This window comes from Mustela putorius, unplaced genomic scaffold, assembly GCF_011764305.1.
Source record: "Mustela putorius furo isolate JIRA1106 unplaced genomic scaffold, ASM1176430v1.1 tig00537284_pilon_pilon_pilon, whole genome shotgun sequence".
Taxonomy (NCBI): Eukaryota; Metazoa; Chordata; class Mammalia; order Carnivora; family Mustelidae; genus Mustela; species Mustela putorius.
In genome coordinates, this window is record NW_025422422.1 from 3,139,750 (window position 1) to 3,152,400 (window position 12,651).

The 12,651-nt window shown below is 41.0% G+C and overlaps 2 long non-coding RNA genes across 3 annotated transcripts in view; one reads left to right on the plus strand and one right to left on the minus strand.

Annotated features, from left to right (window-relative positions):
* Positions 1-627: 627 nt before the first annotated feature.
* LOC101675374 lies at positions 628-2,160 on the minus strand. The gene is made up of 2 exons (XR_006604863.1): positions 1,297-2,160; positions 628-875 (listed from the first exon to the last, which is right to left on the minus strand). It is a non-coding gene; the product is annotated as an uncharacterized LOC101675374 (long non-coding RNA).
* The window catches only part of LOC106005200, a 40,635-nt gene continuing 28,665 nt past the window's right edge, over positions 682-12,651 (plus strand). Inside the window, exons 1-2 of one of the 2 annotated variants that reach the window (XR_001178404.2) lie at positions 682-1,157; positions 11,670-11,748. This is a non-coding gene — a long non-coding RNA (uncharacterized LOC106005200). The remainder of the gene's footprint in view (positions 1,158-11,669; positions 11,749-12,651) is intronic. The other variant, XR_001178405.2, reaches the window with a different exon arrangement.

Genomic DNA, 12,651 nt, shown 5'->3' on the forward strand with positions numbered 1-12,651 from the left:
GTCCTTAACAACCCTGCTCATTTCCTGTCCCATCTTGTTCTCCCCTAGGAAGCCCTGAAAGGGGCCCCAAATTTCATAAAAAGTCAAATCGCTAGCTCAGCTTCCAGGATTCCTGAAGAAGCAAATATTAGTTTCTTTTATGAGCACATGTTCACTTTTTAAAAAGACTTCGTATTTTTAGAGCAGTTTTAGGGTACAGCAAAATTGAGAGAAGGGTACAGAGATTTCCCACAGCCACCTGGGCATAGTCTCTACACAGGCACCCCCTCCTCCCCGTGCCCCCTGCTGTGGTCATCATCCCACAGTACAATGGTCCATTTGTCATACCCGTTGACCCTACATGGACGCGTCATAACCACCCAAAGCGCAGAGTCCACATTACGGTTCGCTCTTTGTGTTATATGATCCATGAATTCGGACAAATGTATAATGACGTGCACCCACCATGTTAGTATCATACAGAATGTTTCCATTGCCCTGAAAATCCTCTGGGCTCTGCCTAGTCATCCCTCCCCCACAATCCCTGGCAACTGCTTACTGTCTCTATAGGTCTTTTCCAGAAGGTCATCTGATCGGAATCATACAGTATGGAGCCCCTTCAGACTGGCTTCTTTCACTTAGACAATATGCATTTAAGTTTCTTTTTAATGTTTTCTCATGGCACATTCAGTTTTTAAACGTTTCATACATATGACGTTAGACCCCAGGAAGCTGGTCTCTGTCCACTTCAAGACATCGGGGACACCTGAGGTCATGAGAACACCTTGATCAGACCCATGAGTGAGAACCTGAGGGTGAATGGGTGGGCAGAGGTTGGCTCAATCTCCATTTCACAGCTGAGCGATCTCCTCTCCCCACTCGACTCGCTGCTGAACCTGGGTGCAAGGAGAGAGTAAATGAAGCCATTTCCTCCCGGAGGAGATTAGTGAGGAATTGAAAGGGGTTATTCAGAAGGGCCCTCCTTCCAGTTTCCATTATTAATCGTCATAAACAAAGGAGTAATAATGGGTGTAGCAAAAGCATTGCAATTTTAGGGCCAGTTTATTTGCGTACTGCGTTGAAAAATCGGGATAGCCCTTTAACGTCCAGTTCCCATGTGACTCCACCAGAATGATGGTATATATGGCAGGGATGAGACCAGCGTTTCCATCTTCCAGGTGAGGATCCCAAGTCTTCTGTGGCTGTGCGGCAGAGTGAGGGCGAGAGGGTTGGTGGGCACAGCAGAGCCCGTATTCCAGTTCGGGTCTCTGACACCAACTGTGAGGAGGTTTCTAGCGTGTCACTGACCCAGCTCACCTTTGTTGAGCAACTCCTGTGCGGTGCATCCTGGCCTGGGGTGAGAGAGGGAGGGTCCCCCAGGGGGATGGTGAAGCAGACACAAGTCCCTCAGGCAGGGAGACCCATGCATGCTAGTCTGGCTGTGGGGCTCAGAGGCAGCAGGGACCCCCTAGACTGGGGCTCACGGTAGGCTTCAAAGGAGAGGTATCCCTTAACCCAGGCTGTGAGGATGGTCAGGCACTAGGTGGAGATTAGGGCAGAGGTTACTACCCGGCAGGGTTTGAGGCATGCGCAGTACCACGGGGCAACCGTGACGCTGCACGACGTGAGCACGTTACCACGTTCAGGCAGACGCAGAGAAGTTCCAGAAGGAGACGCTAGGATCTCACGTGAGTCCCATCAGTGCCCGTCCTTAACCTTCCCGGCTCCGTCTCTCGCTCGGGGTGCCCTAGGCCCCAGACAGGGCACGTTTGCCGCATCAGGGAAGGTGGCCACGAGCGAGCGTGACAGGAACTGACAGGAACTGCTCCTCGCCGGCTGCTGGCAGGAGCCGCGCTCTCTTCAGCCCCTTAGGAGGCGTTCCCGCGCCAGCGCCCGCTCCTGGGCCTGGGCGAGGCTGTGGGGGGCGGACCCCAGCTCCGCAGCAGCAGCAGCAGCAGCAGCAGCAGCAGCAGCCGCGCGCGCAGGCCTCTCATCCGGCCGCTCCCACCTGTGAGAGGACACTGACCAGAGATTGTCGGAAGGCCTGGCTTGGGGTGGGGGAAGGGGGCCTTGAAATTCAAAGCCAAGGCCCTCATATGCGCTGCGCCGCGGCAGCTCATCAGTCCTCCCCCTTCTCAGCCGCGCGGGAGCCCGTGCGCTCCTGCTCTCCAGCCCGGCGGTGGCATCTGTTAGCAATGAGTAAAGATGGGGTGGCAGCGGCGGGCCTGGAAGTGGGGGCCGGGGGAAGGCCTCCCGGAACCATGTGTGCGCGCTCACACACAGAAAGCCACAGGCCTCCTGGAAGCAGCACCTCGCGAGGACCCCCTCGGTCTTGACTTGGTCATCAGGAGCAGGTGACTGAAGGATGGAAGACTTGACTTCTCCTCGGCGGGCCTCAGGGTCCTCATTTCTTCCCCAGGAGGCGCGCAGGCAAGCAAATGTCAGCGCCTTCCTGGGGCTGCTTTCCTGTGTGTAGCAGGGAGAGGCTGGCCAGGCGAACCCCGAGAGCGAGCTGGTTCTCACGCAGGGCGGGGAGCGCTGTAGAACTCTCCAGTGTCCGCCCGTGAGGAAGGAGGCTGGGTCCTCTCCGGTCTCCTGAAGGGCGAGGACGCACTTTGGAAAGGCTCCCTCCTGCCCATCAGGTAGCATTCACTGCACCCAAGGCCTCCAGGGACCGGATACCTGCTTTCCCATGATTCCCGTCCAACTGTAGAAGGTTCTTTCAAGGTCATGACCTCCAAGGAAGCAAGGAGATAAGAAGAGTGCCAGGGAGGCCTCAAAGCCAGAACGCAGAGTGACTAGAGTACCTCTGGAAGGCTGGACAGGTACAGTGGCCTTCTACAGAGAGAGAAAAGCAGTTCTAATTTTTCTTTCTAGTTTTTCTTTTTAGCAAGTCATCCTCGAGGAAGTTATTTTAAGGAGCTGGAGGCTCCTTAAAAGTCCCTTAAGAACAGGAAATGGGAAAACACAGTGTCTTCCCCCGTTCCTCCTCCCTTCCTCGGGCCTGAGGGATAAAGGTCCTGGTGTGGCAGGGCTCATGGCCAGTGCTGAGGCCTGCACCGGTTCCTACCAAGGAGGACAATCAACAAACCACCTCGCCTTGGACTCCCCGTGCTCTCGTGCTCTGGTGACTAAGTGATGAGAGATTCTGGCCGGTATTTCTATTTTGAGATCCTCCATTGGCTTGGAGCAGCAGGTAGGTTGGAGATAGGAGGAGAAGGAAGAGGAGCGATGTAAGATGAGAGAACGGGTTTTGTGGTCCAGAAGTCTTCTATACCTGTCTCAGAATAAGGAGCTCTACCCTCCAGAGGTAGATTATACACAGGGGCTGAAATAGGACACAGGGTAGGTATCCCTGGTGTAGACGGAGGCCCATGAGGAGGGGCTGTGTCCACAACGCATTTGTGTCAACCTCCACTATGCGTTCTATGCACAGCTAAGGGGTCATCTTCGGTGAGCAAGTCAGGTGTCTCATGCTCCCGTCATAAACTCTGCAAGCTGGGCCATCGCTGACCCACTGTGTGACCCTGGGAATTAGCCTCTGCGTCTCCCAAGTTTTTTGCATATCTGTAAATTGGGAATTCCACTGCCCAGACCCCTCAGCAGCCTTGGGGATTAATGAAAGCCTTGTTCACAAATGTCTTGGAATCCATAAAGGTTTAGATCGATAATTAACAAGAAAGAGAAGGCATAAACATTTCAAATATATATCAACTCCCAAATCTGTAACAGCCAATAAGTCTAAAAACTGAGTGGCCACAATTTCCCTCAGTGACAGGCAGCCCATGCACTTTCAAAAGTAATTCTACAATAAGCATAAATTACCACTTGGGGAAACCTTCCCTGTATGCCACGATTACAGATTTATTAAGTGAAAATGAAACCTTTAAATAAATATGTGGAACAAAAATGTATTTCCCAATCTAATCGGGCCACAGAGGCAAGAGTTTTTAAAGTGCTCTGTAGCCTATAGAGTAGAAAGCTGAGTACATTTTCTTAGAAGTCACTTGGGCGAGTCAGTCACTGCCGCAGAATCTCCCTTCCTAACTGTCGAAACATCTCGGTCCTCCCAATCTCAGCCAAGAGCAGCAAGGGTGCACGAAGCCCCAACGACCTTTCGCAACCCCTCAGAGAAACAGACAGATTCTGAGGCATCTTGATGCCCTTAGATGATCATGATTTGGCATTCCACCGGATTCTGAACCGGGGGACATCATCTATTCACCCTCCCAATGCCATGTTCCTGCTGTGTTCCTGCCACAGTATCCTCCCCTGGAGGGCAGAATAGTGCAGTTTGATTAGTCCTGTTGACTAAGTAATCCTTGCAGGAGACCAAGGGGGCCCAAAATGTAAAGTGCGACAGATACACCACAAGGCTGGCCAGACCACAAATGCTTGGTGGCATTTCCTGTGTATCAGTACCACTGGTCTCCAGCTGTCCTTCTGGTCCTTCCCTGTCCTGGAGCTTCCTGGCTCTGGGTCTGGGCCCTTGAATACATTCAGTCAATCCTAATCATTGCCAGCCTTTTGACAAAGAAGGATGTGAGGACTCAGGCCTAAGCTAATCACCGTCTGGTGTTCCCCGTTAGCAAGATTTGTTCCTAAGTGGGCAGGAAACATACTTGGAAGTAATGAGATGTAAGAGGACATTTTCCAAGGGCTTTTGGTAAAATTTTCCTTGATCAAAAAACCCCCCAAAAACAAAAAACAAAAAACAAAAACCACCACTACCTCCATCACCAAAAACACGCAAAAGACCCCAGGAAGAGATGTTCTCTTCCTTTAGCAAAAAGGAGGAAGGATTGCTGTAGATGGTAGGCATCTATGCTAGCAAAGAGAACCAGCCTCAGGATAAAACAGATCCTGTGGGAGGGAGAACAGGGATGAAGAAGAAAGAGGTTTTTGAAGACCCCAGAAAGGGACTAGGCTAATTTCTTTTTCCCGTAGGAAGTTCACATTCTAACATGAGTGTCGGTGCAGTAAGAGTTGGGGTATCTCAGATTGTTGATGCTCCCAGCCGGTTCTTGCAGAGGTGTCAGGGTTGGAAACTGGACACAATTGCTACAGTTAATGTACTTAGTATTTAGTCAAGCATTTTCCATTAATGTTCTTGAGAGATACTGACTTGTGATTTTATTTGTAATGTCTTTGTGGGTTTTGGGCTTAGAATCATGCTGGCAGTGTAAAGTGATTTGGAAAGTATTTGTCTCCATGTATTTCTTCTTTAAAAGTTTGTAAAAATGTGTGTTATTTCTTCCTTAAATGTTTGATAGAATTCACCACTAAAATTATTTGAAATTTTTTATGTAAAGATTTTTGATTTAAAAAACCTAATTTCTTTATAAAGTGTTATTCAGATTATTTTATTTTGTGCCATTTTGGTAAGTTATATATATTTTTAAAATGCATCCATTTCACCAAAAATGTTTAATATGATGGTATAAATTTGGTCATCATATTATTTTATTATCCATTTCATATCTGTAGGGTCCACAGATATAACATATTTCACTCACAATATTGTTAATTTGTACTCTTTATTCTTTTCTCAATATGATCAAAGTATTTCTCAATTTTATTGAATTTTTTTCCTTCAAGTAATTAAACTTGGGGTTTCGTAGTTTGGCATTTTTTCTTCTATTTTAAAGTTAATTGATTTGTTGCTTTTATCCATATATTTGTATCTTCCTTTTACCTGGACTAACTTTGCTTTTGTTTCTAAGTTCTTTTTTTTTTTTTTTTTTTAATATTTTACTTATTTATTTGACAGACTGAGTGAGAGCCCGACATGGGGCTCAATCCCAGGACCCTGAGATCATGACTTGAGTAGAGGGCAGAGGTTTAACCCACTGAGTCACCCCGTGGGTTTCTAACTTCTTAGAGTAGAACCTTAAGTCATTGATTTTTATATCTTTCTTTAAATCTATCTGTAAACATTAAAGCTGTATGTTTTCCTCTAAACATTGATTTAGCTGAATGCCAGTTTTAAAATGTTGCATTTTTATTATCATTGAGTTTAAAATATTTTGTTACTTCATTGTCCTATCTTTTTTGACTAACATTATTTAAATATGTGCTGTTTACTTTCCAAGTAGTTGGGACTCTTTAAAGATGTTTTATTCATAATGATTTCTAATTTAATTTTATTATGGTCAGAGAACATACTCGGTAGGATTTCAAACCTTTTGAATTATGTAGGGTCTTGTTTTGGGACCCAGTATATGATCTATCTTGGTGAACATCTTAGATACATTTGAAATGAATATGTGTTCTCCTGTTGTCAGTGGTAATAATCTACAAATAATAATTACACCAATGATATGATTACTTTTATCTAGTTTTTATTTTAATAATATGTATAATGTATGGTATTTATATATTTATATAATATATTATATATTATAATTAGAATATAATATAAATTATATACATAAATGTAATATATAAGCTATGTAAATAAATATTTCTACAGTATTTAATAGTTATATATTATTTAGCTATTAAACTGTGATTATGAAATTGTCTATTTCTCTTTTTCAAATATATCTCTCCATTTATTTAGATCTTCTTTGGTTTCTTTTTTTTAATATTTATTTGAGATAGAGTGAGAGTGAGTGAGAGAGTGAGAGAAAGGGGCAAAGGGGCGGGGAGAAGCAGGCTCTCCAATGAGCAGGGAGCCTGATGTAGAGTTCAATCCCAGGGTCCTCAGGTCATGACCTGAGCAATGGGAGACACTTCACGGACTGAGCCATCCAGGTGCCCCTTCTTTGGTTTGTTTTAAATAATAATGTGTGGTTTCAGCATACAAATGTTGCATGTATTTTGTTAGATTTATATCTAAGTATTCAATAGCTGTAGTGAAAATAAATGATATTTAAAGTTTACGTTTCCATGTGTTCATTGCTCATACGTAGAAGTACAACTGATTTTGAATCATATCCTGTATCCAAATCCTGAATCATATCTTGGTTATCATATCCTGTGAACTTGCCAAACTCACTGATGAGTTGTGGAGTCCTTTCCTATAGATTCCTTGGATTTTCTCCTATTTCTCTTTTTAATTATGCCAGTTTTTTGCTTTACGTGTTTTGAAGTTGTTTTATTAGCCACATAGAGGTTTGTAGTGATTGTGAATACCTGAAGAATTGACCTTATCTAGTGTTACTTTTTCTCTTTTCGTAATATTCTTTTTCATAATACGAAATAAAAGTAATTTTGTAATTTCGAAATATGAAATTCGAAAAAGTAATTTCGTAATTTCAAAATACGAAAAAAAGTATTTACGTAATACTCTTTTTCGTAATATTCTCTTTCGAAATCCATTTTATTTGATAATAGTACAGACATCTTTGTCTTCTTATGCATACTGTATTCTAAGTATATATTTTCCCATTCCTCCACTTTCAAACTCTCTTTATATTTTTTTATTATTTATTTATCTTCTTATTATTTTTTGAGAAAGAGAGAGAGAGAAGTTGGAGTAGGGCAGAGGAAGAGGGAGAGAGTGGCGAATGGATTCCACAGCCAGTGTGCAGCCTGACATGGGCTTGATCTCACCACTCAGTGATCTTGACCTGAGCTGGAATTAAGAGTCAGATGCTTAACTAACTGACCCACCCAGGTATCCCTCAAGCTATCTCGCTGTATATTTGATGTGAGTCTTATATTTTGCTTTCATGTGTAAAATTTTCATCATTTTTTTTAACCCATTCTAACAGTTTTCTGCCTTCTGCTTAGAGTGTTTTATTCATCAACATTTAACACTATTGGTGTAAATCTACCATTGTATTATTAACCTTCTCCTTATTTCAATGTTTTTTTTTTCTTTTTTAATTCTTTTACTTCGTCTTGCCTTTTTTTTTTTGAATGATTTGATTATGGGTTTTTAAAAATTTCATCTTAGTCTATACATTGCCTTTTTAGCCTTATTTTTTGCCTATTTATTAGTGGCTTATTAAGGGCTCTGGGATTTAAAATATACACCATTAGCTTTTCACAGTCTAATTAGACTATTTTTGATATATTTTATATGTATCACATCTTCATATATTATAAATGCCACATTACAATGTTATAATTTTTAAAATTTGCATATATTATTTGCCCCAGGAGTACAGGTCTGTGAATCACCAGGCTTACACATTTTACAGCACTTACCATAGCACATATCCTCCCCAGTGTTCATCACCCAGTCACCCTATCCCTACCACCCCTATCCCCCAGCAATCCTCAGTTTATTTAGTGAGGTTAAAAGTCTCCTATGGTTTGTTTCCCTCCCAATCCCATCTTGATTCATTTTTTCCTTCCCTACCCCTGACAACCTCCCACTCTGCATCTCAAATTCCTCATATCAGAGAGATCATATGATAATTATCTTTCTCTTATTAACTTATTTTGCTCAGCATGATACCCTCTAGTTCCATCCATGTTGTTGCAAATGTCAAGATTTCGTTTCTTTTGATGGCTGCATAGTATTCCATTGTATATATATATATACCACATCTTCTTTATCAATTCATCTGTTGATGTACATCTAGGTTATTTCCATAGTTTGGCTGTTGTGGACATTGCTGCTATGAACATTTGGGTGCACGTGCCCTTTTGGATCATTACATTTGTATCTTTAGGGTAAATACCCAGTAGTGCAATTGCTGGGTTGTAGCATAGCTCTATTTTTAACTTTTTGAGGAATCTCCATACTGTTTTCCAGAGTGGATGCACCAGCTTGCATTCCCACCAACATGTAAGAGGGGTTTCTCTTTCTCTGCATCCTCACCAACATCCATCGTTTTCTGACTTGTTAATTTTAGTCATTCCGACTGGTGTGAGGTGGTATCTCATTGTGGTTTTGATTTGTATTTCTCTGATGCCGAGTAATGGGGAGCACTTTTTCATGTGCCTGTTGGCCATCTGGATGTCTTTGCAGAAATGTCTGTTCATGTCTTCTGCCCATTTCTTGATTGGATTATTTATTCTTTGGGTGTTGAGTTTGATAAGTTCTTTGTAGATTTTTGGATACTAGCCCTTTATCTGATATGTCATTTGCAAATATCTTATCCCATTCTGTCAGTTGTCTTTTGGTTTTGTTGACTGTTTCCTTTGCTGTGCAAAAGCTTTTGGCCCTGATAAAGTCCCAATAGTTCATTTTTGCTCTTGCTTCCCTTGCCTTTGGTGATGTTTCTGGGAAGAAGTTGCTGTGGCTGAGGTCAAAGTGGTTGCTGCCTGTGTTGTCCTTAAGGATTTGGATGGATTCCTTTCTCACACTGAGGTCTTTCATCCATTTTGAGTGCATTTTTATGTGTGGTGTAAGGAAATGGTCCAGTTTCATTATTCTGCATGTGGTTGTCCAATTTTCCCAAAGTCTCTGTTGAAGAGACTTTTTTCCATTGGGCATTCTTTCCTGCTTTGTTGAATATTAGTTGAACATAGAGTTGAGGGTCTACTTCTGGGCTCTCTATTCTGTTCCATTGATCTATGTGTCTGTTTTTGTGCCAGAACCATACTGTCTTGATGCTTAAAGCTTTGTAATAGAGCTGAAGTCTAGAATTGTGATGCCACCAAATTTGGTTTTCTTTTTCAACATTCCTCTGGCTATTTGGGGTCTTTTCTGGTTCCATATAAATTTTAGGATTATTTGTTCCATTTCTTTGAAAAAAAAAATGTTGGTATTTTGATAGGGATTGTGTTAAACGTATAGATTGCTTTAGGTAGCATAGACATTTTCACAATATTTGTTCTTCCAATCCATGAGCATGGAACGTTTTTCCATTTCTTTGTGTATTCCTCAATTTCTTTCGTGAGTACTTTATGTATGAGTACACATTCTTTGCCTCTTTGGTTAGGTTTATTCCTAGGTATCCTGTGGTTTTCGGTGCAATTGTAAATGGGATCGATTCCTTAATTTCTCTTTCTTCTGTCTTGCTGTTGGTGTATAGAAATGCAATTGATTTCTGTGCATTGATTTTTATATCCTGATGCTTTACTGAATTCCTGTATGAATTCTGGCAGTTTTGGAGTGGAGTCTTTTGGGTTTTCCACATAAAGTATCATATCATCTGCAAAGAGTGAGAGTTTGATGACTTCTTTGCCAATTTGGATGCCTTTAATTTCTTTTTGTTGTCTTATTGATGAGGCTAGGACTTCTGGTACTATGTTGAATAGTAGTGGTGATATTGGACATCCCTGCCATGTTCCTGATCTTAGGGGAAAAGCTCCCAGTTTTCCACCATTGAGACTGATATTTGCTGTGTGTTTTTCATAGGTGGCTTTTATGATATTGAGATATGTACCCTATAGCGGCACCTGGGTGGCTTAGTGGGTTAAAGCCTCTGCCTTCGGCTCAGGTCATGATCTCAGGGTCCTGGGATCGAGCCCCACATTGGGCTCTCTGCTCAGCAGGGAGCCTGCTTCCTCCTCTCTCTCTGCCTGCCTCTCTGCCTACTTGTGATCTCTCTCTCTGTCAAATAAATAAATAAAAATTTAAAAAAAGAGAGATATGTACCCTCTATCCCTACACTTTGAAGAGTTTTGATCAGGAAAGGATGCTGTAATTTGTCAAATGCTTTTTCATCATCTATTGAGAGTATCATATGGTTATTGTTCTTTCTTTTATTAATGTATTTTATCACATTACTTGATTTGCGGATGTTGAGCCAACCTTGCAGCCCAGGAAAAAAATCTCACTTGGTTGTAGTGAATAATCCTTTTAATGTACTGCTGGATCCTATTGGCTAGTATTTTGGTGAGAATTTTTGCATCTGTGTTCATCAAGGATATTGGTCTGTAATTCTCCTACGGTGTTATAATTTTATTTTAACCTGTTCTGCATTTCTTAAATAACTAAAAGAAAAACTGTATTTTTTGAAAGCCAAGATATTCACCATTTCCAATGGTAGTCATTTCATCATGAATATCTGAGTTTCTACCTACTTTCATTTCCCTTCTATCTAACATACTTCCTCTATATTCTCTTGGGTTTATTTTATTTTATTTTATTTTATTTTGTTTTCCTGAAACTGCCTTTATTTACCTTTCATTCTTAAAGGATATCTTCACTGAGTGTAGAATTATTAGTTGGCAGTTTCCCACCCACCTCTAGAACCATAAAATGCTGTTCCTCTGTCTTCTGGTCTCAATATATTTGAATCTAGTCACTAACTTCCCCTATATCAAATGTGACTTTTTGTCTTTATATTCTTTTGAAATTACCTCATTAGTTTTCAGCAATTTTACTATGATTTACTTAGGTATGGTTTTCTTAATATTTACTGTGCTTGAATTTTTCTGTATTTCGTTATTATATAAATTTATGTCCTTTACCAAATTTGTAAAAAATGAGTTGTTTCCTCAAATATTTTCTTCTGCTTCATATTCTCTTTCTTCATCTTCTGAGACTCCAATTACTCATATATTGGGCCTTTTAACATTACTCCATGTCCTAGAAACTGTCCTTCCCTAACTTTTATTTTAGTTCTTTAAATTGGATAATTCTATTAATCCATATTCAGTTTCATTGACTCTTTCCTTTTTCATCTCCATTCCACTTTTATTAGATAGGGGTCTCTACAGAAACAGAACCAATAGAGAGAGAGAGAGTGTGTGTGTGTGTCTGTGTGTGTGTGGTTTGTGTGTATATGTAGATGGGTAAATAGATAGATAATCTATTTATTTATTTATTTATTTATTTTAAGGAATTGGTCTCAGCCTTTTAGGCTGGCAGGTACGAGATCTCCTAAGTGGCTGAATGGGCTGGCAGGCCTAGACACCCAGGTAAGAGCCAATGTCACAGTTCAAGATTGAAGATCATCAAGCAAGACTGTCAAGCAAGCCATCCTTGTTGGGGGGATTTCCATATTTGTTTTATTAAGACCTTCAGCTAATTGGATAAGTCCTGTTCACATTATGGAGGGTAATCAGCTTTACACAAGGTCACTGATTTATGTTACTTTCATCCTAAAGACACCCTCACAGAAACATCTAGAATAATGTTTTGACCAAATATCTGGGCACTGTAATCCAACCATGTTAACACATAATAGTAACTATCACACTGCTGTTGTGTCTGGCTAGTGAAATTTTTATATTAGATATTGTAGTTGTTAAACATAGAAGTTTCTGTTTTGTTCTTTATATAGTTACTATTTCTTTGATGATATTTTCCATCTTTTCATTCATTGTAAGCATTTTAAAATATGAGGCATTATTATAGTTATGCGTTTAGAATCCCTACAGGGTTATTATACCACCCTTGTCATCTCAGGGCTCATTTTCATTGATGGTTTTCTATCTTGAAGTTGAACCACATTTTCTTCATTCCTCATGTCACATAATTTTGGATCACATCCTGAGTATTGTGAATGTTATGTTGCGGAGATTATGGGTTTTTAAATATTCTTCCAAAGAGTCTCGATTTTTTGTTTTGTTGGAGAAGGAACTTGGTTTGAAGGAAACTGCAATCTCTTATCATTTGGCAGACAAGTTTAAATCTCAGTTCCTTCCCTTTTTAGCTCAGACATACACATGCATGTACATGAATTAGGGATTGGCCAGAGACTTATTCAGAACACAAACACCAAATTTGTAACTACTTCTCTTTGGTCCTCTTCTTTTTGGAAATTCCCCTTCACTTCTCAACTCTCTTGTTGCTCACATTTTTTCCTCTAGTTCCTCTAG